General features: G+C 41.2%; 1 protein-coding gene across 1 annotated transcript in view; it reads left to right on the top strand.

Moving 5' to 3' along the window:
* Nucleotides 1-27818, top strand: part of USP49 (ubiquitin specific peptidase 49) — a 104153-nt gene that overhangs the window by 19032 nt on the left and 57303 nt on the right. The window contains exon 3 of the mRNA XM_025382212.1: nucleotides 5913-5986. The gene's annotated coding sequence lies outside the window, so the exon portion shown is untranslated. The remainder of the gene's footprint in view (nucleotides 1-5912; nucleotides 5987-27818) is intronic.

Below are 27818 nucleotides of genomic sequence, written 5' to 3'. Positions count from 1 at the left end.
GTGGCTGGCACGTGCCTGTAGTCCCAGCTACTTGGGAGGCTGAGGTGGTAGGGTCACTTGCGCCCTGGAGTCTGGAGTTCAAGACCAGCCTGGGCAACATAGTGAGACCCTGTCTGTAAAAAAAAGTATTTTATAAATGTTAGGCAGCATATTGCCTAGGAAGTAAAATTTAAGATAAATGTAAAAAATGGGATCCTCAGCCCAGCACGGTGGTGGCCCACACCTATAATCCCAGCACTTTTGTAGGCCTGGGCAGATCACTTGAGGCCAGGAGTTCAAGACCAACCTGGACAACATGGTGAAACCCTGTCTCTACTAAAAATACAAAAATTACCTGGATGTGGTGGTGCGAACCTGTAATCCCAGCTACTTGGGAGGCTGAAGCATGCAAATTACTTACCTGGGAGGCAGAGGTTGCAGTGAGCTAAGATCATGCCACTACCCTCCAGCCTGGGCAACAGAGTGAGATTGTCTCAAAAAAAAACCCGGGATCCCCTATCAGTGATTCATTTGGCCAGCAGTATATGTTAATATGTCCTTTGTACTATGTACTATGCTATGTCAACAGGACACAATAATGGATGATAAATAATCCTTCCTCCCAGGAATCTCACAGTCTAGATTACCATTCCATGTATACTGTAAATACAGCTTTGTGGACTGCATTTCTGTTTAATGGTGAGGAAGCATTTTAATAAATAGCTTCTAAGAAGTCAATTCATGTGGCAAATGAACAGCACTATTACCACCTAGATTATTCTGAATCATAGTCAAAATGTGTAAATGCAATCCTTCTACCCTTTGTATTTCACAATAATTCAAAAATCTCTGTTTTACAGTTTCTGTGCAGAGGCCTTGAGTTTGAACTTAAACCATTATTGAGAGCCATAAATGGACAAAACCCATGGCAAACTAATACTTTTGAATCTTAGTAAAGTCAGCAGATCTTGAACCTTTTTTTCATGCTTTCTGTGTGGTGCACTGAAATGTAAAATGTTATATGTTTCTTATTTACTCTGGGCAATATGTACAAAATTTTAGAATTTTAAATTTGAGTGGGACTGGAGATAACATAATTAATCAGTGGCAGAGTGTGGACTGAAACCCAGGCTTCCTGATACCTAGTTTAGTTCTCTTCCTGCTATCCTGTACTGGGCTTCCTAATTTAGCAGCCAAGAGAGATTTAATTGTAATTGCTGATTGTGGTCTCCTTAAAATTTTAAAGTTTTCTTTATTTAACTGTAAATGCATGTAAATTTTTTCTTTATTTAGTTGTGTGAATTTCCTCTGCCTTGTGTCTTCCAAGGCGTTTGGGCTGTTTTAACTTCAATTACGGCTGGTTGCAGTGGCTCACGCCTGTAATCTCAAAACTTTCAGAGGCCGAGGCTGGCGGATCACGAGGTCAGGAGTTCAAGACCATCCTGGCCAACATGGTGAACCCCCTCTTTACTAAAAATACAAAAATTAATCAGGTGTGGTGATGCACCTGTAGTCCCAGCTACTTGGGAGGCTGAGGCAGAAGAATCACTTGAACCCAGGAGGCGGAGGCTGCAGTGAGCCGAGATCGTGCCACTGCACTCCAGCCTGGGCGACAGAGCAAAGCTCTGTCTTAATTTAAAAAAAAAAAAAAAAGAAATGGATTTGGATAGGCCAAAAATGTGACTGGGTCAAGGAAAACACTTAAATCCATCAAGGCCTTGCTATTAGTAAAATTATGGAGTGTGTGGATAGTGGAAAACAAGTATAGTGTGCTAGTGCCTTAGAATGTAAAGGGAAATAATAGGCAGACTAGAAAATTTTGTCTGTGTTTCGTATCCAGCCTCTCCATTCTTTGGTCAGTATGTACTGAAGCACCTACTAAGGACAAGGCACTTTTTCAGACATCAAAGGTATTACTATGACAATAAGTAAGACAAGATGCTATTTCTGTCCTCCAGGAGCTTACAGGGCAAGGCACTTACAGATGAGGTACAGCATAGGTTAATAAATGTTTGTAGTTTGGAATGTGCCACGTTATTGAGCTTGCTGAAAAAGGTGTAATCTTGGTTAAGTTTATTTACTGACTTAAATGTATTAATATTCTCTTGGTCCACTTTTTAAACTTTAAAACATATAAAATGTACATTAAAATATTTTTTGATATAAAATATATTTTAAAATATATAACTATATCATAAAATATTTTAAAATATATAACTAAATCTTAAAATATATATAGATAGTATATTTATGTGTATTTTTAAGATAACAGGTCTATTCTACTTGGTAAGTCATCTGAACATTCCATACCTTACTACATTAATATTAGAGAGCTATCAAAGAAAGGGCATTGCTGCTGTGATGTCACCCAGAAGTTAGTTTTTGGTGCCTGCCTCCCGCCTGCCTGCCTGCCTGCCTTCCTTCTTTCCTTCCTTCCTTCCTCCCTCCCTCCCTCCCTCTCTCCCTGCCACCCTCCTTCCCTTCCTCCCTCCCCCCCTTCCCTCCCTCCCCTCCCTCCCTCCCTCACTCCTTTCTTTCTTTCCCTTTCTTTCTCTCTCTCTCTTCTTTCTTTCTTTCTTTCTTTCTTTCTTTCTTTCTTTCTTTCTTTCTTTCTTTCTTTCTTTCTTTCTTTCTTTCTTTCTTTCAACAAGGTGTGACTCTGTCACTCAGGCTGGAGTGCAGTGGTACAATCACACACAACTCACTGCAGCCTTGACCTCCTGGTCTCAAGTGATCTTCCTGTCTTAGCCTCCCAAGTAGCTGGGACTACAGACTTATGCCAAAACACACAGCAAATTATTTTTTGTAGAGGTAGGGTCTCCCTGTGTTGCCTAGGCTGGTCTCAAGCTCCTGGGCTCAAGTAATCCTCCTGTCTTGGCCTTCCAAAGTGCTGGGATTGCAGATGTAAGCCACTGCTCCCAGCCTGGTATATTTCTAAAGAGCAGAAACCTGGGTTTGAATCCTTGCCTTGCCACTTATTAGCTGTGGAACTTATGTATGCCACAGTTTCCTCATCTGTAAAATTGGAATAAAAATATCTACCTCACAGTTGTTGTGAGGATTGAATTTGTTAATATATGTAACAGCACTTAACTGTGTTTCTGGCACACATTAAACACTGTTATCAGTGTTGCTGGCTATAATAATAATCATCACCATCATCATCATTGTTATTATTTGGCAGAATAAGAGTAAATTGGGTAAGGTTTCAAGAATGGATTTTCTCCTTTTCAAGCCCTGAAAATTGCTTTAAACCAAAGGTAGATAAAGGAAGAGAATTAAACCTTTGTTGATCATCAGCTATGTGCCAGGCAGTACACTGGTGTTTTACTTGCGTTCTCATTTATTCCTTACACCAGTGCTGTGAAGTAGATTAGAAAACAGGCTCGGAGAAGTTAAGGAAGGTCTTGTAATAAATGGACACCATGATGATGACTGGTCTCTGTTACTCCACATCATGTGCTCTTTTCTTGCATGAGCCAGACAGCCCCTGAGAGTTCAGCATGTTTCAGTAACAGGTAAGCTTGGAATATGGCCTCCTAACTTTGGGAACTTCCTTTCTAATGACCATTTAAAGGGATGTCATCCACATTTTTAGTTAGTTCCTACTGTAGTGATTTGTTTTATGTCTGTAATTTCAGTTCCCACCCATTTAAAAGTATATTGCAGTAGTGTAAATGATATAAGTGGGACCTGGATAGAAAATATTTGAACTGTGGAATCTTATTAATAGTTTTCAGCATTGAGCTGATTTATTATAATTTCCCAGTGTTCAAGATTACCATCGTAATTATTGAAGTTGCTAATCTTCACATTTATTAATATAACTTGCCTAGGGCTTTAAGCCTAAACTCCATATGGTTACGTACATATCCTAGGTGCTACTTGGTATGGAACTGATTATATAGTCAGCTTTGGGGGAGCATCCCAAATTAATTGGAATAACTTGGTTTTAAATGTAATTAAGTTAACTTTAAATTTTTTGGTGTTCTTAGATTGAACGTAGGGTCATTTGAGGGACATTTTATGGATGTGAAACCCCTATCCATAAAGTGTCAGCTTAGCTTTTCATGGATATGGTTGCCTCAGAACCCCCAACCTAGAACTAGAAGTTGTAAGCTTTCCCTAAAAATATTTATTTGCTGGGTTTCATGATCTTGTAACCTCTTATGCTTCCTGGGACCTACTTTCTGGCCTCATGCCACTGATTTGCACCATAGTGCACCCACATGTGAAACTTGGCTCCCTCTTTGATTTTCAGAAAGGCACTATTCACACAGGGCATTTGCAGATTATGTGTACCTACCTGAAGAAAGGGGCAAAATAGAGGTGGAGTGAGCCTTACTTTGCATTAATGTAATCAACTTCCCTAGTAAAACATTCCTGTTCTTAAAATGTTTTCAGACCTCCCTTGACCCAAGAGCTTCACCCCCACCTAATCCCAGCTCTGCTCCATTATACTAACTCTTTTCTTCTTATTCTTTCCCTCTCCTCCTCATTCTTCTCCCCATTCCTTTCGGCGATATAAAACCGAATTCTTCCCTGTCTAATGCAGAGCAATTTCCCTTTCTTGACAACCATTCTAGGATCTTGACAGCCAGCCACTCTGCAGCGAACCACCTACTCCAAGGGAACTGTACATGAGTGATGGGAGCCCATATTATGGGAACGTATTTTCTTTTCTTTTTTTTTTTTTTGAGATGGACCTCACTCTGCCGCCCAGGCTGGAGTGCAGTGGCATGATCTCAGCTCACTGCAAGCTCTGCCTCCCGGATTCACACCATTCTCTTGCCTCAGCCTCCCGAGTAGCTGGGACCCCAGGTGCCTGCCACCACGCCCTGCTATGGGTTTTTTTTTTTTTTTTTTTTTTGTATTTTTAGTAGAGATGGGGTTTCAAGATGTTAGCCTGGATTGTCTTGATCTCCTGACCTCATGATCCGCCCGTCTTGGCCTCCGAAAGTTCTGGGATTACAGACATGAGCCACCGCACCCAGCCGTGAACATACTGTCTTTTTTCTTTTTTTAAAAAAAAATATATATATTCTCCAATTATAAAACTTTTAATTAAAAAGTAAATTTTAATGTCGATAATGCAAACTTGTTAAGGGCAGAAAGATAACACATAAGGCTGTCACTTCACACTTGGAGGGTTGCACAGCAGGCGCACAGAGGCGCTCCTCACTTCCCAGACAGGGCGGCGGGCGCCTGGCCGGGAACATATTTTCTTAAAGTTTCTTCCAAGAGGAAATCTGTGTTAGCTGTTAGGGTGACACAATAGAGAATCTTCTTTCCTCGTACAGTGGTGGCCCAGCTTGCCGATCTCAAGCTTAATACTGAGTCCTGCTTCCTAAAAAAGTGTCAGAAACCTTAAACATTCTTATACATGTAATTTGTCCAAATCATAAACTCTAGATGTCTTTGGCTAATATATCGTCCTTGTGTACAGAATATATACCGCTTTTAAAGAAGCATGCCGCTTACATATAGGTCATAAACCCACTTAGCACAAAAGAGTCACCTCATGCCATCTTGTTATTTTATATTTCACTTACGCTAAAATAATTTTAGCTTTTGATATTCAGGTATTTTTGTTACCATGAATTTGTGTGTTTCTTTTCTGAGTTTCAGATTGTATGCAAATATAATGTGTAATTTTTAAGACCTAAAACAAATGCAGAAGTGCGTTTTTCAGGAAGTAAACCTTTAATACTTCCATTGATCAGTCTACCCATAAGTGACTGACTCTTTGGTTACTCTTAGCTAAAAAGAAAGATCACAGTTTTTTTCACTCTTACATCAGTTTTAAGGACTTGTCGGGAGTTTAATGCATTGTAATATACTGGTCCTTTTTTGAATTTGTAATTACAATTCATGAAATTGCTTTTTTCTTGCCGTGTATTAGCCCAGCCTTACAGATGGTTTCCCACTTGTAGGTAATAGAGAAGAGGAAACCTAACCAATGACTGTGGAATAATATGGAAGAAGATGGAAAAAACTTGTTTAATGGGTAAGAAATAAAAACTGTAATAAAACATTATTAATGAAAGCTATTTGTAATAATAGTATTATGTGTGGCTGAGGTTGGCATACTATGAGGGTAACTGATCAGTTACTGTTTGTCTTACTCCATTCTGAACTTTCACCGCTTACTTTCATCTTAACCTTGTGAATTTTTTAGTACCACGAATTAACTTAAGCTATAAGGGGACACAGCCATATTTGAAGTTAAAATGGGACCTAAAGACCAGCAACCATACTAAAACAAGTCTAGGATAGGTCTTGAAACTTATTGGTGGCAAGATAGAGCTCATATCTGTCATGACCTGTCAAGAACAATTATCTACCTCTTCTTTTTCTCCAAATGCTATCATTTGCTATGTTTGTCCCACCACGGGGATCCCGTTCATTTGAGCAAGTGCAGATGTGTGTCTGGTGGTAATCAAATATAATTCTGCTTTGGGAGGTTGAGGTGGGAGGATGACTTGAGGCCAGGAATTCTTTTATTTGTTTATTTAGTTTTGAGATGGAGTCTTGCTCTGTCACCCAGGCTGGAGTGCAGTGGTGTGATCTCAGCTCACTGCAACCTCTGCCTCGCGGGTGCAAGCAATTAATTCTCTTGCTTCAGCCTCCTAACTAGCTGGGACTACAGGCATCTGCCACAACCCCTGGCTAATTTTTGTAGAAACGGGGTTTCATGGTGTTGGCCAGGCTGGTCTTAAACTCCTGACCTCAAGTGATCTGCCCACCTTGTGCTGGGATGTGCCTCCCAAAGTGCTGGGATTACAGGCGTGAGCCACTGCGCCTGGCTGAGACCAGGAATTCTAGACAAGCCTGGGCAATATAGCAAGACCTCATCTGTACCAAAAAATAAATAAATAAATAAAAAGCCAGGTGTGATGGCTAGCTACCAGGGAGGCTAAGGTGAGAGTATTGCTTGAGCCCAGGGAACTGAGGCTGCAGCGAAGTATAATCATTCCACTGCCCTCCAGCCTGGGCAACAGAGTAAGACCTTCTTAAAGAAATGGGATTCTACAGAAAGCCCAGTAAAAGGTTTGACTAAGTTTATGAGATATAAAATTTTTTTAAATTATGCAAGTTTATACATTCATGTCAATAATTTAAAACTACCAGATAACTACAATCCTCTACCTGAATCTTATCGTCCTCCCAGAATCTATAAGTATATGGCATGTATTTGTGCAACCTTCTTTGCCTAGTGGTTAAAAACATGGACTTGGAGCCAGACCATTTTTAACCAGTCACTATTAACTTGACATTTGGGCATGTTATCTCTGTGCCTCAATTCCTTGGATATAAGGTGAGGACAATAAAATGCTATCTCATAGCAATTGATTTGTTAATCCATATAAAAAACTTGAAATAATGTCTGGAACGAAGTAAGTGTTTAGTAAATGTTAACTATGATTCTCATATGTATCCCAATTAGCATTTTTATGTACCAGCCATCTACACATAAATTTTTCTCTGATACATTCTAAGAGTTAAACCATCTCAGATAAGGTTTAAACATGGTGGCAAAAGCTTTTTAGTTTTTTTCATGAAAAATTTTCTTTTTGACTTCATCTCTAAGTATGCTGCTAGACTATGTGTGAGAATAAAGTTCTATACCTTTACCTTTTACTGTATATCTTATGGTGTATATGATATTTATAGGCCGGGCGCGGTGGCTCAGCCTGTAATCCCAGCACTTTGGGAGGCCGAGATGGGCAGATCACGAGGTCAGGAGATCGAGACCATCCTGGCTAACACGGTGAAACCCCGTCTCTACTAAAAATACAAAAAACTAGCCAGGCGAGGTGGCAGGCGCCTGTAGTCCCAGCTACTTGGGAGGCTGAGGCAGGAGAATGGCGTGAACCCGGAAGGCGGAGTTTGCGGTGAGCTGAGATCCGGCCACTGTACTCCAGCCTGGGTGGCAGAGCGAGACTTCGTCTCAAAAATAAATAAATAAATAAATATGATATTTATTTATAAATAAACAACTATCTTCAGGCTAACATAGGTTCATCTTGCCTGTAAAGGTGTCTTGTAAAGCAGGATACACAATTCTCTTGTTTCTAGATAGCTATGTCAAATGCTGTGTTGTGTTTCTGTCAATCTATTTTGAAGGATGTGCCTTCTTGAGTTTTTTTTCTTTTCTATTTTTTTTTTTTTTTTTGAGATGGAGTCTTGCTCTGTAGCCCAGGCTGGAGTGCAGTGGCGCGATCTCAGCTCACTGCAACCTCCACCTCCCGGGTTCACGACATTCTCCTGCCTCAGCCTCCCGAGTAGCTGGGACTACAGGCACCCGCCACCACACCAGGCTAATTTTGTTTCTGTATTTTTAGTAGAGACGGCGTTTCACCATGTTAGCCAGGATGGTCTCGATCTCCTGACCTCGTGATCCGCCTGCCTCGGCCTCCCGAAGTGCTGGGATTACAGGCATGAGGTACTGCATCCAGCCTGAAGTTTTTTGTTTTTTTTTTCCCTCTTTACACACAGGATCATAGTAGTTATTTTATTTTTTATTTAATTTAAAGAGACAGAGTCTTGCTGTACTACCCAGCTGGCCTTTAACTCCTAGACTCAAGTGATCCACCTCTCTGAGCCTCCTGAGTAGCTGGGACTATAGGTGCCCACCACTGTACCTGGGCTAGAATCATAGTAGTTTTGATCATATTTCTGATACTGTTTGTATGGCTTGTCAGCACTTTCTTAGGTGGTATAGACAATTTAACTATTTTAAGAAGGAAGAACACTTAGAAACAGTAATCTATTTTTATTGTTTCCTGTTATCTCAGTGTTTAAAAAAAAAAAAAAAAAAAGACTAGGAATAGAAACAGGCTAGGCATGGTCGCTCACGCCTGTAATCCCAGCACTTTGGGAGGCCGAGGCAGGTAGATCACCTGAGGTGAGGAGTTCAAGACCAGCGTGACCAATATGATGAAACCCCATCTCTACTAAAAATCAAAAATTAGCCAGACGTGGTGGCGCATGCCTGTAATCCCAGCTACTTGGGAGGCTGAAACAGGAGAATTGCTTGAACCCAGGAGGCAGAGGTTGCAGTGAGCTGAGATTGCGCCACTGCACTCCAGCCTGGGTGACAGAGCAAGACTCTGTCTCAAAACAACAACAACAAAACAGAAACAGTAATCTCTTTTTAGTATTTCCCTCTTGAATTGCTCTGGATTAGATTAGATTATTATGGACTATTCTATCTGCTGTGACTATAGATAGTGAGGCTATTTTAGAAGGCTAAAATATAAAAACAAGTTGGCTGGGCACAGTGGCTCACGCCTGTAATCCCAGCACTTTGGGAGGCCAAGGCAGGCAGATCACGAGGTCAGGAGTTCGAGATCAGCCTGACCAACATGGTGAAACCCCATCTCTACTAAAAATACAAAAATTAGATGGATGTGGTGGCACATGCCTGTAATCCCAGCTACTCAGGAGGCTGAAGCAGGAGAATTTCTTGAACCCGGAAGGTGGAGGTTGCAGTGAGCCAAGATCGCGCCATTGCACTCCAGCCTGGCAACAGCGAGAGACTCCGTCTCCTAAAATAAAATAAAAATAAATAAATAAAAACGGAAGTTAACATTTACTAGTATGTATTGTGTGTCAGACAATGTTTTAAGTGCCTTACTCATTTATTTATTATCTCATTTAATCCTGTCACTTATAAGGTAGATACTGTTATTGTCTTCATCTTAAAGCTGAGAAAAGTGAGGTGCAGATTGAGTAATTTGCCCAAAGTCACATTGCAAGTGGCAGCTTCAGGATTTAAACCTAGGCCTATGCTATTGACCAGGGAGTGCTGGCCTAGTTAATAACTCTTATAAGGTTTACTATGGTTGTGAGAATTTGAATAAGACATAAAAACCAAATATCTCCTGAAAAAGTCACCGTAACTATTGGGTTTTGTTTGCCTGTGTGAAGAAAAATTTGAAATCTTGTATTTTAAGTATGGGAAACATGATATGAGATGATTATTCATAAATAATTATTTTTCTTGACCGTGCTTAAATGAATATTGCTGTTTTGCTTCATTATGAATCATTTATAGTATATAGAAATTACCTAACTAAACAACAACATATGTTTAGAAGGGATTAGAGTTGATTTGTAGATTGCCATTTAGCTGCTATTCATAGAAACATGCAGACAGAAAGATTGAACTGCGCAGCAGTTTGGAACTGATTGATAATTGGAAATTGCTCTTTCATCCTGTTAAAGAATATTTGAGTGACAGCAGAAAGTTGTACAGGAGAAGAAAAGCCAGGAGAAAGGTGACTTACAGGTCATATCATTAGAATGTGATGGCCTAAAGAGTAAATGTGCATTAGCAATTGACATTTATATAGGAACTAGGAGGAAGTGTTGTATGTGATTTTTGTTCTGGGGTCTGACTTCTTCAAATAGCAATTCATTTCTTGTTAAAATATGGTGAACTACAGAGTAAGCGACAGTTAAAGTAACAACAAGTACACTAATAAAATGTCTTGGCCCTCCTGTGAGTATGGTTGCAGGTAGTCAGTGATGTTTTCCTCTTTTTCTCTCCATGTTTTTTTAACCCCTTTCCCTTGTTTGAGAATCTCTTCTGAATATTGATGAAAGTTATGGCTCTTATTGTACATATCTTTTAAAACAATGTCTTAAAGGGTGGTCTAGGGGCCCCTCAAGAACCTTTCAGGGGCTGATGAAGTTAAAACAATTTTCCTAACAATTCTAGAATTTCTACCCTCATTCTCTTACAAGTGTGCAATGAAGTTTTCCAGAGGCTACATAATGTACAATTGACTGAACGCAGAAGCAGATAGGAGAATATAGCTGTTTTCCTTAACCTAGACTTTAAAAGATTAACAAAAATGTAAAATAAGGCCACTCTTCTCATTAGATTTGCTGTGATAAGCTCTGTGGTTTCTTTCTATCTCAGAACATTGTAATGATCCCAGTGTGGGCTGAAAGTCATGATGTCTCTCCCACTGATAGGTACCAAACTCAGAATGTTGTTTGTATGAGTTGCTCCCAACTTTGGACAGGCCCTTTCATGTCCTTTCAACCTTTTGTTTTACAGTATTAACTGAACACCTACTGTGTTCTAGCCCTGTTCTATTAAAGCAAAAAAATCTCTACCATCATGGAGCTTATGTGCTATTAACAGCTTCCATTTTAGCCTTTGAGTTCTTTGCCTAGACACAGTTGCCTCTTTAGGGGAATCTCAGAGTTGATAGCACTAGTGTGTCTCAGTGGCTGAGTGCTGAGGATAGAGTGGCTTGACATTTTGCGAATTTTGATTGTTAAAAAAGGCACCACACAGGGCCGGGCGCAGTGGCTCACGCCTGTAATCCTAGCACTTTGGGAGGCCGAGGTGGGTGGATCACGGGGTCAGGAGATCGAGACCATCCTAACACTACGAAACCCCGTCTCTACTAAAAATACAAGAATTAGCTGGGTGTGGTGATGGGCGCCTGTAGTCCCAGCTACTTGGGAGGCTGAGGCAGGAGAATTGCTTGAACCTGGGAGGCGGAGGTTTTTCTGTGAGCCGAGATCGCACCATTGCACCCCAGCCTGGCGACAGAGGGAGACTCTGTCTCAAAAAAAAAAAAATAAAGGCATGCTTTGGAAGGTTGAGGTGGGAGGATTGCTTCAGGTCAGGAGTTCCTTTTTTTTTTTTTTTTTAGATGGAGTTTCGCTCTGTCACCTAGGCTGGAGTGCTATGGCGCAATCTTGGCTCACTGCAAGCTCTGGTTCCCGGGTTCACACCATTCTCCTGCCTCAACCTCCCAAGAAGCTGGGACTACAGGCGCCCGCCACCATGCCCGGCTAATTTTTTGTATTTTTTAGTAGAGACGGGATTTCACCATGTTAGCCAGGATGGTCTCGATCTCCTGACCTCGTGATCCACCCGCCTCGGCCTCCCAAAGTGCTGGGATTACAGGCGTGAGCCACCATACCCGGCGAGGTCAGGAGTTCTACACCATCCCGGGCAACATAGTTAGACCCTGACTCTGGGGGGTAAGAAAAAGGCCAGGCATGGTGGCATGCACCTATAGTCCTAGCTACTCAGGAAGTTGAGGCAGGAGGATAGCTTGAGCTCAGGAGTTCGAGGTTACAGTGTGCTGTAATCACATCACTGCACTTAAGCCTGGGCAATAGAGCAAGACCCCATCTCTTAAAAAAACAAAAAACAAACAAACAAACAAAAAAACAAGCCGAGCATGGTGGCCTCATACCTGTAATCCCAGTATTTAGGGAGGCAGAAGCCAGAGGATTGCTTGAACCCAGGAGTTTGTTTGAGACCAGCCTGGGCAATATAGTGTGACCCGCTCTCCAAAAATAAAAATAAATAAAAACACAACAAAGGCACAACATGGTTTAGGATTTTTCAAATTTTACGTGGAACCCCAGAGTAACAATAAAGATGGGCCTGTCCTCTTATTATTGTGGTTGATTTTACCTTGTTTTGCTTTCAGAGTTAGTGCTAGTTTTGTCAAGAAATAAAGAAAATGAGGGCTGGGCGCGGTGGCTTATGCCTGTAATCCCCGCACTTTGGGAGGCTCAGGTGGGTGGATCACCTGAGGTCAGGAGTTCAAGACCAGCCTGGCCAACATGGTGAAACCCCATCTCTACAAAAAATACAGAAATTAGCCGGGCATGATGGCGGGTGCCTGTAATCCCAGCTACTTGGGAGGCTGAGGCAGGAGAATTGCTTGAACCCAGGAGGCAAAGACTGCAACAAGCCGAGATTGCACCACTGCACTCCAACCTGGGCGACAGAGCAAGACTCCGTCTCAAAAATAAATAAAGAAAAAAGAAAAAGAAAAAAGAAAATGAGATACCAATGGATGTTAAATTTATTCTTTTTTTTTTATTATTTGAAGAAAAATATTCTTAAATGCATGAGATTTTCTTTTCCTGGTGAGTTGCTCCCCAAACCCTGTAATTTATTTAATAGACTTTTATACAAAAAGATATGACTTGGCTCATTAGATTGAGTCACTTAATACCGACTTGAAGGTTAACTAATATGGCTGTCAGACTCTTTGCTCACTGGCTAGATGTCTGTCTTATCACTCACTAACTTCAGCCATTTCTAAATACTGACAACTGGAATACCATTAGAATATTAATGGAAAAAGAAACTGACATTTAAAACATGAATGACCCAAATTTTTTTCCAAAGATTATTTTAAGTTTAAAATACACTTTAATAGAAACTTTTTTTTTTTTTAATTGGGTGGCATTTTGGCCTTCCCTTCATTGAAGGTATGAAAGGAGATTTTTTGTTTTGTTTTGTTTTGTTTTGAGACGGAGTCTCACTCTGTCACCTAGGCTGGAGTGTAGTGGCGCCATCTCTGCTGACTTCAATCTCCGCCTCCCGAGTTCAAGTGATTCTTGTGCCTCAGCCTCCTGAGTAGCTGCAATTACAGGCATGTGCCACCATGCCTGGCTAATTTTTGTATTTTTAGTAGAGACGGGGTTTCACCATGTTGGCCAGACTGGTCTCGAACTCCTTACCTCAGGTGATCCACCTGCCTCGGCCTCCCAAAGTGCTGGGATTACAGGCATGAGCCACTGCGCCCAGCCCTATTTTTTCTGTCCTTATGAATTTATGCCCTTTTAAAAACCCCTTTGTTGTGATTTTAAGAGAGAAAAGAGGTAAATATATTCATTCTGCTTTGTTTTACTGGAAGCCCAGGGTTTAACATATATTATCAAGTGCATGCAAAATACTAAGACTTGTGTTAGACATTTGGTCTTTTCTCTAATTTAAAAATCCCGTCAAATTATGTTGAGGTTTATGGCCAGGTGTGGTGGCTCAGGAAATCCTAGCACTTTGAGAGGCTGAGGTGGTAGGATTGGTTGAACTCAGGAATTTGAAACCAGCCTGGGAGACACAGCGAAACTGTCTCTACCAAAAAAAAAAAAAAAAAAAAAAACAAAACAAACAAAAAAATTACAAAAATTAGCCAGGTGTGGTGGCACATGCCTGTAATCCCAGCTGCTCAAAGGGCTGAGGTGGGATGGTCACCTGAGCCTGAGGAGATCAAGGCTACAGTGAGCTGTGATCATGCCACTGCGCTTCAGCGTGGGTGAGGGTGAATGAAAAACAAACAAACAAATAAATAAATAAATAAATATTGAGGTTTCGAAAATTCATTTACATTAATGTTCATCTAATTTTTTGAGCACCTTTTATATGCTAGGTACTATCACATACATTATTTTATATAATCACATCAACTCTGAGAACATTAAGACAAATTCAGGAAAGTTAAATAATAAATTTAAGTTATACTGTGCCTAGCTATTGGATATCAGATAGCTGATGTGGTTTTTAAGCAGGGGAATCAGTATAGAATGAAAATGCTGTTTTTGTTTAATACCCATGATAATACTTAAGATTTACTGTAGTAGATCCAGAAAGATTGTAGGCATCAAGATCCACTAGCAGTTAAAACAGTAATAATGCAGGCATGCAGTGTAAGGACAGATTTGGGGCAAGGGGATAGCAGTGGAAATGGGGAGGGTGACGAGGTTCAAGAAGTCAAGAAGCAAGGGGGGCATTTGAATTCATACTCTTAAATGAGCTATCATAACAGAGAGCCTAGACTAGGATCTAATACTCCCCTTTCTGAATACAAATTAGTAGGCTTTGTAACTGACTTGATTGTGACATGAATAAGGAGTTAAAGAGAAAGTCAGGTTTTCACGTCAGGTAAATAGGAGTGCCATATCTAGAACTGGAGGAAGGTGGAAAGAAGTGCTGAATTGAGGAGCAGTTAGTACATTCAAATATTAAGCATGAGAGGCCGGCTTAAGCGTGAGAGCAGATTACAGGCTGCTGTGGCTCATGCCTGTAATCCCAACAGTTTGGGAGGCTGAGATGGGCAGATTGCTTGAGGCTAAGAGTTCGAGACCAGCCTGGCCAACCTGGTGAAACCCCATCTCTAATAAAAAACAAAAAAAATTAGCCAGGTGTGGTAGCGCATGCCCATAATCCCAGCTACTCTGGAGGCTGAGGCATGAGAATTGCTGGAACCTGGGAGGTGGAGGTTGCAGTGAGCCGAGATCACACCATTGCGCTCCAGTCCGGGTAACAGAGTGAGACTCTGTCTCAAAATAAAATAAAATAAATAAGTGTGAATTTCATGGTTGGTTAAATATATGATCATCTAACATGTCTTCTGTATTCCTTTGTTTTTTGATATTTGTCTGAATGTGCTGTAAACATATCATACACTATTTAAAAAATTGAGTTCATTAAATCGCATTGTTTCCTTAATGTGCTCTTATTTTTAAGCTGATCTTTTAGTATTTTTAAACCTGTAGTTTGAGGACCGTCTTTTCCTTTTGAAACCATGTACTCTGATTTCATTAGAACACAAAATATTTTTACAAATCAATTTTACAAGGTTGAGAGCCCAATAGAAAAGACATGAATTGACTGGACGCAGTGGCTCACGCCTGTAATCCCAGCACTTGGGAGGTCGAGGCGGGCGGATCACGAGGTCAGGAGATTAAGACCATCCTGGCTAACATGGTGAAACCCTGTCTCTACTAAAAAATACGGAAAAAAAAAAAATTAGACGGACGTGGTGGCGGGTATGTAATCCCAGCTACTCAGGAGGCTTAGGCAGGAGAACGGCGTGAACCCAGGAGGCGAAGATCGTGTGACTGCACTCCAGCCTGGGCAACAGAGCGAGACTCAGTCTAAAAAAAAAAGGAAAGAAAAGACATGAATTGACAGTTCACATAAAAAGAAAAAAGATAGATCAATATTCACTGTAAAGATGTACAAACAAAATATATGTATATATTATTTTTCAAATGTCCTATTGAAACATATTTAAAGTTGTATCAGTCTCCAGTATTAGGGAAATGCATTCTCAAATACTGCTGGTGGGTAATTAGGGGGTAGTGTGTAAAGTAGCGTAACGTTTTGGAGGCCAGTTTGATGATCTCTATCCAAAATTTAAAAGCGTATATCCCTTGACACAGCAATTCATTTTCTGTAAATTATGTCATAGATGCACTTGTGTAAGTGTTCCATGATATATACCCAACCATATCTATGGTGTATTGTTTATAATAATGAAACACCAAAATGGCATAATTCTCTTCTCGTGGGGGCTAGTTAAATGCATTATGCACTTCATATCATAGGATATGCTACAGTCTTTAAAAAGAGTGATGTGGCCGAGTGCGGTGGCTCACGCCTGTAATCCCAGCACTTTGGGAGGCCGAGGTGGGTGGATTGCCTGAGGACAGGAGTTTGAGACCAGTCTGGCCAATATGGTGAAACCCCGTCTCTACTAAAAATACAAAAAAATTAGCTGGGCATGGTGGTGTGCACCTGTAATCCCATCTACTCGGGAGGCTGAGGTAGGGGAATTGCTTGAACCAGGGAGGTGGAGGTTGCAGTGAGCTGAGATCGTGCCACTGCACTCCAGCCTGGGCGACAGAGTGAGACTCTGTCTCAAAAAAAAAAGAGCAATGTAAAGCCAGATATATGGGAAAATGTCTAAGATATATTAAGTTAAAAAAGGCAAAATTTAGAATAACATATAGGATACAACTTACATTAAGCATCATATTTCTAAATGCATAAAATATTCCTGGAAATGTGCCCCAGAAGGATGCTCAGTTAACAGTAGTTACCTCTAGAGAGGCTACTGGAGACAGAAAGTAGCGGGAGAATACTCATAGAATTTTAATGTTCTATACTTATATTGGGTTTTTTAATTTATTTATTTATTTATTTATTTATTTAGAGACTGCTCTGTCGCCCAGGCTGGAGTGGAGTGGCGTGATCTTGGCTCACTGCAAGCTCCGCCTCCTGGGTTCACGCCGTTTTCTTGCCTCAGCCTCCTGAGTAGCTGGGACTACAGACATCCGCCACCATGCCCGGCTAATTTTTTGTATTTTTGGTAGAGACGGGGTTTCACCATGTTAATCAGGATGGTCTCGATCTCCTGACCTTGTGATCTGCCTGCCTCGACCTCCCAAAGTGCTGGGATTACAGGTGTGAGTTACTGCACCTGGCCCTGGTTTTATTTTATTTTATTATTATTATTTTTTTTTGAGACAGAGTATCACTCTGTTGCCCAGGCTAAAGTGCAGTGGCGTGATCTCAGCTCACTGCAACCTCTGTCTCCTGGTTCAAGCGATTCTCCTGCCTCAGCCTCCTGGGTAGCTGGGATTACAGGCGTGTGCCACCACACCCAGCTAATTTTTATATTTTAGTAGAGATGGGGTTTCACAATCTAGCCCAGGCTGGTCTTGAACTCCTGAGCTCAGGCAATCTGCCTGTCTCAGCCTCCCAAAATGCTAGGATTACAGGCATGAGCCACTGTGCCCGGCCGATGAGTTCTTTAAGAAATAATAATAATTATCGGCCGGGCGTGGTGGCTCATGCCTGTAATTCTAGCACTTTGGGAGGCTGAGGCAGGTGGATCACGAGGGAGACCATCCTGGCCAACAGGGTGAAACCACATCTCTACTAAAATACAAAAAAAAATTAGCCGGGCCTGGTGGTGCATGCCTGTTGCCCCAGCTACTCAGGAGGCTGAGGCAGGGGAATCACTTGAACCGAGTTTGCAGTGAGCCGAGATCGCACCACTGCACTCCAGCCTGGTAACAGAGCAAGACTCCATCTCAAAAAACAAACAAACAAAAAACTACAATAATTTTCAAGCATATAAAAATTGATAGTAATTTCTTAATATCATCGACTATCTAGTAGTCAGTGTTCAAATTTCCTCATTTATCTCATTTTAAAAATCATTTGCTGATTTGAATTAGGATCCCAGTAAAGTTCAAATGTTGCAATTAGTTGATTTTTTTTTTCTCTCTCTCTCAACTGCCTCACCTCCTCTCTCTCTCTCTCTCTCTCTTTCTCTCTCTCCCTCCCTCCCACCCTCCCCCCCCCCCCCTCTCCCCCCCCCCCCCCTCCCTCCCTCCCTCCCTCCTTGCAAGCTATATGTTAAAGAAACTAAGTCATTGGTCTTGTAGAGTTCCCTTCAGTCTGAATATTGGTGACTGTATCCCAGTGGTATCAGATACACTGGTGGAAGAAATACTTAATAAGTGTGTATATTTCCATCAGGAGATACCTAATATCTGGATGTCTCTCTTTTTTCTTTTTGTTGAGTAGCCATTGATGGTCATTGCCTAGTCCACTAATTCATAACAGTCTTCTGTAAATGGGACCGTTAGCTAGTGGCTCTTACCAATATATTTAGTATTCTAGGATATACAACATTTAGACACAGGTTACACACTTTCTTTTTATATTGTCTGCAACTATTTCCATTGGTATTCTAGTTTATTTTAGGACCCTTTCATCATGGTTTAAAGTATTCTTTTTGATCAGAAAGGTTGTCTTATTTTTTGAACTCTAATTTAAAAATTACTTTAGCTTTCTCAGTTTTTATCAGAATATTTTTTCAGCTCTGTGTGTAAAAAAATCTTAGACATAGCAATTAATAATTTGCCAAAGAGGACACTGAAGTAGAACGTTATTTGTTTATTCATTTGGTCTTCAACAAAATTTATTAGGTACCTGCTCTGTTCTCGGCATCGTGTTTTCTTCAGGTTTTTTATAGTTGGGACACAGTCAAGCAGACAGAAAATTACAGTGCAGCTGGCTGAATAAGGGAAAGTATACACACGTGCTCGGAGAGCACATAGAAGATAATGCTTAACCCAGCCTTGGAGGGTAGTGGAAGGTTTCTTGGAGGAAGGAGTGACTATACTAAGATGTGATGGATAAGTAGGAGTCAGGCTAAGGAAGGAATGGATAGCCAGGGGAATGATGACAATGTTCTAGGGGAGGGAGCAGCTTATGGGAAGACCCAGAAGTAAGAGAGAATAGTTCCTTTGGGGAACTTAAAATGCTTTAGAACAACTGGAGCATAGTCATGGGGTAGAGAAAGAGGGATGAGCTAGAGAGGTATGCAGGATCAGACTATGAAAGACAAGCCATTTTGAGGAGTTTGGACTTTCTCCCCAAGGCAGTGAGAATGACATATTTAGGTTTTAGGCTGAATGCAGGAAGACCCATTAAAAGGCAGTTACACTAATGTGGGCTAGAACTGATGATAGTTTAAATTAGAATAGAGGCAATGGATGTGGAGGTAGTTTTATTCATTCCTTCAGAAAATAAGTACTAAGCATGTTTTTTCTGCTAGGTGCTGTTCCAAGTGTTTGAGATATAGCTGTGACCCAGATAGAACTCTCTGCCCTCATGGAGCTTATAGTCTAGTGGAGGAGAAAGACTATACATAAGTAAATACATACTATGCTTAGATAGCGATAATTGCTAGGGAGGAAAACAAATTGGGAAAAGAAATGAGAGTATTAAGTGGGGAATTTTATAATAGAGTGACCAAGGAAGGTGTTACTGAGAAGGAAACATCGAAGCACACATCTGAATGAAGTGAGGATGCAAGCCATGTAGATATCTGAGGGAAGAGCATTATAGGCAGAAAAAAAACAGAATTGCACAGGTCTGAGATGAGAGATTGCCTGGTGTGTTGGAAGAACAGTGAGGAGGCCAATGTGGCTCATGGGGAGTAAGTGAGAGGAAGAATAATGAGATCAGAGAGAAAAAGGGATCCGAGCATGTAGGGCCTGATTGGTCATTATAAAGATATGATGGAGAGAAATAGTCAAAGCTCATAAGGAAGAATCAATAGGATTTGGGAATTGATGGGATATGGGAAGCGGTGAAGGAGGAAGGAATCTTGAGATAGGGAACTATCACTAAGATAAGGAACACAGTGCTCTCATAATATGAACGCTGTGACTTAATTTAAAAGAATAAAGCAGCTGGAGCAGGCAAGCATAGATACCTATTATTGTGTAAATCTCTCTTTTATGACAACCTTGGGGAAGAGGTAATATTTATTATACCCATTATGATGAGGGGGAAGTCTCTCATCTTAGAATGGGTTTTCCTTTGGTTTTGGTAGATCTCTAGTTAGGGACCGACTTTGTTCAGCAGCCAGGAAGATGCCTGAATGATGGAGCAGCAATGCTAGGCTAAATATGGATGGAGCCCTTAGGATATTGAAAAGTGCTCCCTGATACACAGTGCCACATGCTACACACACACACACACGCAGACACACACACACACACACACACACACACACACCATCTGCATTTTGTCTGTATCTTCAGTCTTTAAGATATCTGCTAAATCGCTGGTTGACATTACCATAGTTGAATAGTATAGCAGCTGCTCTACTGAGAGAGAAGTCACTTTGACTGTGTCTGTACTAAATGTGGCTTCAGGAGATTCATCCATCCATTGAATCCTCACTTACTGATGAACTTTTTAAGTATGCATGTAATGCCTGTGTTACAGAGATAACAATAACAGGCTCATTATCCCAGGTCTTAAGGACTTCAGAGTCTAATCAGGTGGATAAAGGAAAACAGGAATTATAGTTAGGCATGCCATAATCTTGGGTGTGAAGAAGGTATTAGAATACCGAGGAAGAGTTCCTCATATTCTAGATGAGGTTAGGCAAACTATTTTTTTGAGACTGGGTCCCACTCTGTTGCCCAGGCTAAAGTGCAGTGGCTGCAACCTCTGCCACCCAGGCTCAAGTGATCCTCCTGCCTCAGCCTCCCGAGGAGCTGGGACTACAAGCATGCGCCACTATGCCCGGCTAATTTTTGTATCTTTTTTGTAGAGATGGGGTTTTGCCATGTTGCCCAGGCTGGTCTTGAACTCCTGAGCACAAGCGATGCACCTGCCTTGGCCTCCCAAAGTGCTGGTATTATAGGCTTGAGCCACCACGCCCAGATGAGATCTTTCTATAGTAAGATACAAAGAGGGTTAAAAGGAGATAACGTGCTGAAAGGAGATAACATGCTCAATACAAATTTTATTAAGCTTTTTATGTGTTCTCCCTTTACTTCCAGTTTTATTTTTAGGTAGATGAGTAAATATGCCTCAAGGCCAACTGTCACTTTAGCACTAAGGTAAATAACTGGTTGAAGAATGCAGATGTTGATAGCCACACTTTATCCTTTGTAGTTGAAGATGACAGCCACTGACCAGCAGTTGCCGTCTAGCCAGCAGATCCCTACCAGTTGCACACACTGGTCCTTGGTTTGTAGCTGGAAACTCCAGGAACAATAGTCTTCCCTTATCCTCAGGGGATACATTTCCAAAACTCCCAGTGGATGCCTGTTTCAGTACCATGGTATCCAGCACCACGGACAGTACCGAACCCTATATATACCATGTTTTTCCTATATATACATACCTATAAAGCTTAATTTATAAATTAAGCACAGTAAGAGATTAACAACAACAATAATAGAACAACTATAACAATATGCTGTGACAAAAGTTTTGTGAATGTGGTTTCTTTCTCTCAAAATATCTTACTGTACTTGTACTCATGTTTTTCAGACCACAGGTAACTGAAACCTCAGAAAGCAAAACTGTGGATAAGGGAGGAGTCTGCATTGAGTTTGGCAGAGTTTGCACTTGACATCCTGTCTTCAGAAATAAATACATCAAGTGCTTGTCAATGCCCCCTAGGCTTATCTGCCTCTGTGATTTCTCTGAGTCCCCAGTGGTGCTGTGTCATTTGAAGTTGCATGCTAGCATGTCTTCAGAGTGTTTCTTTTGCAAATTCTGCATATCTTTGTTCAACTTACCACATAGCAGCTATTTGGGAATGCAAAGCAAAGGGAAAAAAGTATGTTTGAGAGAGCACTGATTAATATTACAATAGCTTATTAATATTACAAGTTTTTATTTATTTACTTTTTTTTTTTTTTGAGATGGAGTCTCACTCTGTCGCCCAGGCTGGAGTGCAGTGGCACGATCTCGGCTCACTGCAACCTCCGCCTCCCAGGTGCAAGTGATCCTCCTGCCTCAGCCCCCCTAGTAGCTGGGATTACAGGTATGCACCACCACGCTTGGCTAATTTTTGTATTTTTAGTAGAGATGGGGTTTCACCATGTTGACCAGGCTGGTCTCAAACTCCTCATGTGATCTACCTGCGTTGGCCTCCCAAAGTGCTGGGATTACAGGCACGAGCCACGGTGCCTGGCCTTATATTACAAGTTTTTAAAGCCTTAAGTGTGTCGAGTTTCCAGTGGTGTGAGTGAAAAAAGGGTCTGAAAAAAGGTAGTTTTAAATAATAAACCTATAGCATTAAAATGACGGGATCCGATTGTGTGGCAGTAAACAGGTTTTATAAGTGACAGCTTAAAATTTTATTCCTTAATCATTTTGCAGAGTGCTAAGGGTCAAAAATAATAAAAATACTTGTCTTTTGTTTGTCTGTTTGGTTTTTTTGAGAGAGAGGCTCACTCTGTTGCCCAGGCTGGAGTGCAGTGGCGTGATCACGGCTCATTGCAACCTCCGCCTCCCGGGTTCAAGTGATTCTTGTGCCTCAACCTCCCAGGTAGCTGGGATTACAGGTATGTACCACCACTCCTGGCTAATTTTTATATTTTTAGTTAGACAGGATTTCACCATGTTGGTCAGGCAGGTCTCAAACTCCTGACCTCAGTTGAGCTGCCTGCCTTGGCCTCCCAAAGTGCTGGGATTACAGGCATGAGCCACCGTGCCTGGCCAATAAAAGTACTTTTAATAAAGAAACAGTACTATGCCCCTCCCCTCCCTCCCCGCAAAAAAAAAAAAAAGTCTCTATAGCAGAAGAGCTCAACATCAGTGCAGTTATTACCTTGAGAAGCTCTTCCCTAGAAAATTATGACATTTTCAATCATAGAATTATAAGATTAAAAGGCTCTCCTGCCAGGCACAATGGCTCACACCCGTAATCCCAGTGCTTTGGGAGGCCAAGGTGGGCGGATCACTTGAGGTCAGAAGTTTGAGACCAGCCTGACCAACATGGCGAAACCCTATCTCTACCAAAAAATACAAAAATTGGCCGGGCGTGTTGGTATGCACCTGTAATCCCAGCTACTCAGGAGGCTGAGGCAGGAGAATCACTTGAACCTGGTAGGCGGAGGTTCCAGTGAGCTGAGATCACACCACTGCTTTCCAGCTTGGGCAAAAAAGTGAGACCCTGTCTCAAAATATAAATAAATAAAAGGCTCTCCAAGGCTTTGTTCTGAGGATTTGATTTAAAACATTGTTTCTCAGACTTTTTGCTTTAATGGATCTTTAAAATACACACGTGTGTGTACACACACACATACACACACATATACACCAACCTAAACTAACATCTGCTATCATCAACATACAAGAAAGAGTATTTTAACACCAAGAACATTGGAGACATATAATCTCTTTATAAAGAAACCAGTGTTTCCCAAGAACAAAATAGATAGTAATCTTACCCTGGTGAGTGAAATTATTAGTCTGAAGATTAGTGGTTGGGGAACTCATTCATCTCGACTGGTACGTTTAGATCCTATTTTGGGTTAGGATAAATTACCTTGGGATAGAATGAACTCGCAAATGATATTATCATATTAGCTGGAAGTATATTCAGGGGAATCTTAGTTGAATTGTAGTTTATGCTGCTGCTGCTGCTTTTTTTTAATTTTTGAGACAGAGTCTCGCTCTGTTGCCCAGGCTGGAGTGCAGTGGCAGAAACTTGACTCACTGCAACCTCCAGCTCCTGGGTTCAAGCAATTCTCCTGCCTCAGCCTCCTGGGTAGCTGGGACTACAGGTGTGCACCAGCACAGCCAGCTAGTTTTTGTATTTTTAGTAGAGGTGGGATTTTACCATCTTGGCTAGGCTGGTCTTGAACTCCTGACCTCAGGTGATCCACCTGCCTTGGCCTCCCGAAGTGCTGGGATTACAGGCATGAGCCACTCTGCCTGACCCACCCTGCTTCTTTTTTTTTTTTTTTTTTTGAGATGAAGTCTCGCTCTTCTTGCCCAGGCTGGAGTGCAATGGCGCGATCTTGGCTCACAGCAACCTCCACCTCCCGGGTTCAAGCAATTCTCCTGCCCCAGCCTCCCAAGTAGCTGAGAATACAGGCATGCACCACCTTGCCTGGCTAATTTTGTATTTTTTTTTTAGTAGAAATGAGGTTTCTCCATGTTTGTCAGGCTGGTCTTGAATTCCCAACCTCAGGTGATCTGCTCACTTTGGCCTCCCAGAGTGCTGGGATTACAGGCGTGAGCCCACTGTGCCTGGTCTACCCTGCTTCTTAGTAAGACTTTTAGTGTTTGCCTTGGCACCTTAAGATGGCCTTACCTATCCAGGTTCTTTGTACTTATTTCTCATCTTCTATATGAGATTGTAAACTCTGAGGTCAGAGATCTTACATTGGACAAATGTTTTAGTGCTTATCTTTTTGTATGTGTGGTAAAAAAAACATAAAATTTACCATCTTAAACCCTTCATTTTCAAGAGTAGAGTTCACTAGTATTTAATATATTTGCATTGTTGTGAAACACTTCTAAAGTTTTTCATTTTGCAACAGTTTTTCATTTTGCAAATCTGAAACTCTGTACTCATTAAAAAACTTTCCATCCTCTTCCCCAGTCCCTGGCAACCACCATTCTACTTTGTCTCTATGAATTTGACTTCTTTAGATACCTCATATAAATGGAATCATACAGTATTTGTCTTTTTCCGATGGACATATTTCATTTTGCCTAAAGTCCACAAGGCTCATTTATGTTGTAGCTTGTGTCAAAATTCTTTCCCCGCCTTTTTTTTTGAGACAGAGTTTCGCTCTTATTGCCCAGGCTGGAGTGCAATGGTGCCATCTCGGCTCACTGCAACTTCCACTTTCTGGGTTCAAGCAATTCTCCTGCCTCAGCCTCCTGAGTAACTGGGATTACAGGCGTATGCTACCACCCCCAGCTAATTTTTGTATTTTTAGTAGAGATGGGGTTTCTCCATGTTAGGCTGGTCTCGAACTCCTGACCTCAGATGATCCATCTGCCTCGGCCCCCCAAAGTGCTGGGATTACAGGTGTGAGCCACCGTGCCTGGCCAGAATTCTTTCATTTTTAAGGCTGAATATTCCATCTCATGCGTATACCACATTTTGCTTATCCATTCATCCATTGATGGACATTTTGGTTGCCTCCACTTATTGGCTATTATGAATAGTGCTGCTATGAACATTGGTGTGCAAATACCAATACCTCAGGGTCTCTTGAAATTTCATATGAGTTTTATAATTAATTTTTCTATTTCTGAAAAATGCTGCTGGGATTTTGATAGGACTTGCATCGAATCTGTAGATTGCTTTTGGTAGGATTAACATTTTAACAATACCAAGTCTTCCAATCCAGGAACATGGATGTCTTTCCATTTATTTGTGTCTTGAATTTCTTTCCACAATGTTTTATAGTCTTCAGCGTCCAAGTCTTTCACTTGCTCAGTTAGTTTTATTCCTAAGTGTATTTTATACTGTTATTAATGAGATTTTTAAATTTTTCCTTTTGAATTGCTCATTGTTAGTGTATATAAATGAAACAGATTTTTGCATATTGATTTTGAATCCTGCAACTTTGCTGACTTTGTCTATTCTAACAATTTTTTTGCAAACTCTTTAGGATTTTCTTTTTGTTTCCTTTTTTTTTTTTTTTTTTTTTGAGACGGAGTTTTACTCTCGTTGCCCAGGCTGGAGTTCAGGGGCACGATCTCATCTCACTGCAACCTCTGCCTCCCAGGTTCAAGTGATTCTCCTGCCTCAGCCTCCCAAGTAGCTTGGATTACAGGCGTGCACCACCACACTCAGCTAATTTTGTATTTTTAGTAGAGATGGGGTTTTACCATGTTGGTCAGGCTGGTCTTGAACTCCTGACCTCAGGTGATCTGCCCTCCTTGTCCACCAAAAGTGCTGGGATTACAGGTGTGAGCCACCGCGCCCGGCCCAGGATTGTCTATGTATTAGATCATGTTATCTGAAAACAGATAAATTTACTTTTTTTTTTTTTTTTGAGACGAATCTCTGTCGCCCAGGCTGGAGTGCAGTGGCGCGATCTTGGCTCACTGCAACCTCCGCTTCCTGGGTTCAAGCAGTTCTCTGCCTCAGCCTCCCAAGTGGCTGGGATTATAGGTGCCCGCCACCACGCCCAGCTAATTTTTTTGTATTTTTAGTAGTGATGGGGTTTCACCATCTTGGCCAGGCTGGTCTTGAACTCCTGACCTCATGATCCACCTGCCTTGGCCTCCCAAAGTGCTGGGATTACAGGCATGAGCCACTGCGCCTAGCCCAGATAAATTTTCTTCTTTTCCAATTTGCCTAATTGCACTAACTAGAACTTTTAACATTATGTTGAATAGAAGAAGTGAGGGTGTGCATGCTTGGCTTGTTCCTCATCTTAGAGAAAAGGCTTTTAGTCTTTCACCACTGAGTATGATATTATCTGTGAGGGTTTCATACATGGTCTTTATGATTTTAAGGCAGTTTCCTTCTATTTATAATTTGTTTGATGTTTTATCATAAAAGGGTGTTGTGTTGAATCTTGTCCAATGCCTTTTTTGCATCGAGATGGTCATCTTTTTGTCCTTATTCTGTTAAAGTGATGTGTTACATTGATTGATATTCATATGTTGAATCATACTTGCATTCCAGAAATGAGTCCTACTTATTGATGGTATGTAATTATTTTAACATGCTACTGAATTTGCCAGTATTTTGTTGAGGGTTTTTGCCTCAATACTCACAAAGAATATTCATCTGTAGTTATCTTTTCTTGTAATGTCTGCGTCTGGTTTAGTGTCAGGGTAATGCTGGCATCATAGAATGAGCTTGGAAGTGTTCCCTCCTCCTCAGTTTTTGGAAGAGTTTGAGAAAACTTGGCATTCATTATTTTTTAATGTTTGGTAGAATTCTCCAGTGAAGCCATCTGGTCCTGGGCTTTTCTTTGTTGGAAGGTTTTTGGTTACTGATTTAATCTCGTTACTCACTGTTTTTTTTTCAGCTTTTCTATTTCTACATGATACAGTCTTGGTAAGTTGTGTGTTTCTAAGAATTTATCCATGGCCGGGCGTGCTGGCTTGCGCCTGTAATCCCAGCACTTTGGGAGGTTGAGGTGGGCGGATCAGGAGGTCAAGAGATCGATACCAGCCTGGCCAACATGGTGAAACCCCATCTCTATTAAAAATACAACAATTAGCTGGGCATGGTGGCACATCTGTAGTCCCAGCTACTTGGGAGGCTGAGTCATGAGAATTGCTGAAGCCTAGGAGGCAGAAGTTGCAGTGAACTGAGATGGCACTACTGCACTCCAACCTGGCAACTGAGCGAGACTCTGTCTCAAAAAAAAAAAAAAAAGAAAGAAAGAATTTATCCATTTCTTCTAGGTTATCCAGTTTGTTGGTGTGCGTTTGTTTATAGTAGTCTCTTATAATCCTTTTTATTTCTGTGACATCAGTTATAATTTCCCCTTTCATTTCTGATTTTATTTTATATTATTTACTTATGTATTTTTTTTTCTTTTCTTTAAGGTTGAGTCTCACTCTGTTGCCCAGGCTGGAATGTAGTAGCATGATCTCAGCTCACTGCAACCTCCGCCTCCCAGCTTCAAGCGATTCTTCCTGCGTCAGCCTCCTGAGTAGCTGGGACTACAGGCGTGTGCCACCTTGTCTGGCTAAGTTTTCTATTTTTAGTAGAGATGGGGTTTCACCATGTTGGCCAGGCTGGTCTTGAACTCCTGACCTCAGGTCATCCGCCCACCTCAGCCTCCCAAAGTGCTGAGATTACAGGCATGAGCCACCATGCCTGGACCTTTCTTCTTTTTTAATGTATGCTTTTACAACTATAAATTGACCTCTTAACACTGCTTTTCCTGTATTCCGTAAGTTTTGGTATGTTTTCCTTTTTATTTGTCTCAAGGTATTTTCTAACTTCTCTTGTGACTTG

This window comes from Theropithecus gelada, chromosome 4, assembly GCF_003255815.1.
Source record: "Theropithecus gelada isolate Dixy chromosome 4, Tgel_1.0, whole genome shotgun sequence".
Classification (NCBI taxonomy): Eukaryota; Metazoa; Chordata; class Mammalia; order Primates; family Cercopithecidae; genus Theropithecus; species Theropithecus gelada.
The sequence above is the reverse complement of the archived record's forward strand: the minus strand, read 5'-3'. Positions and strand labels throughout refer to the sequence as shown.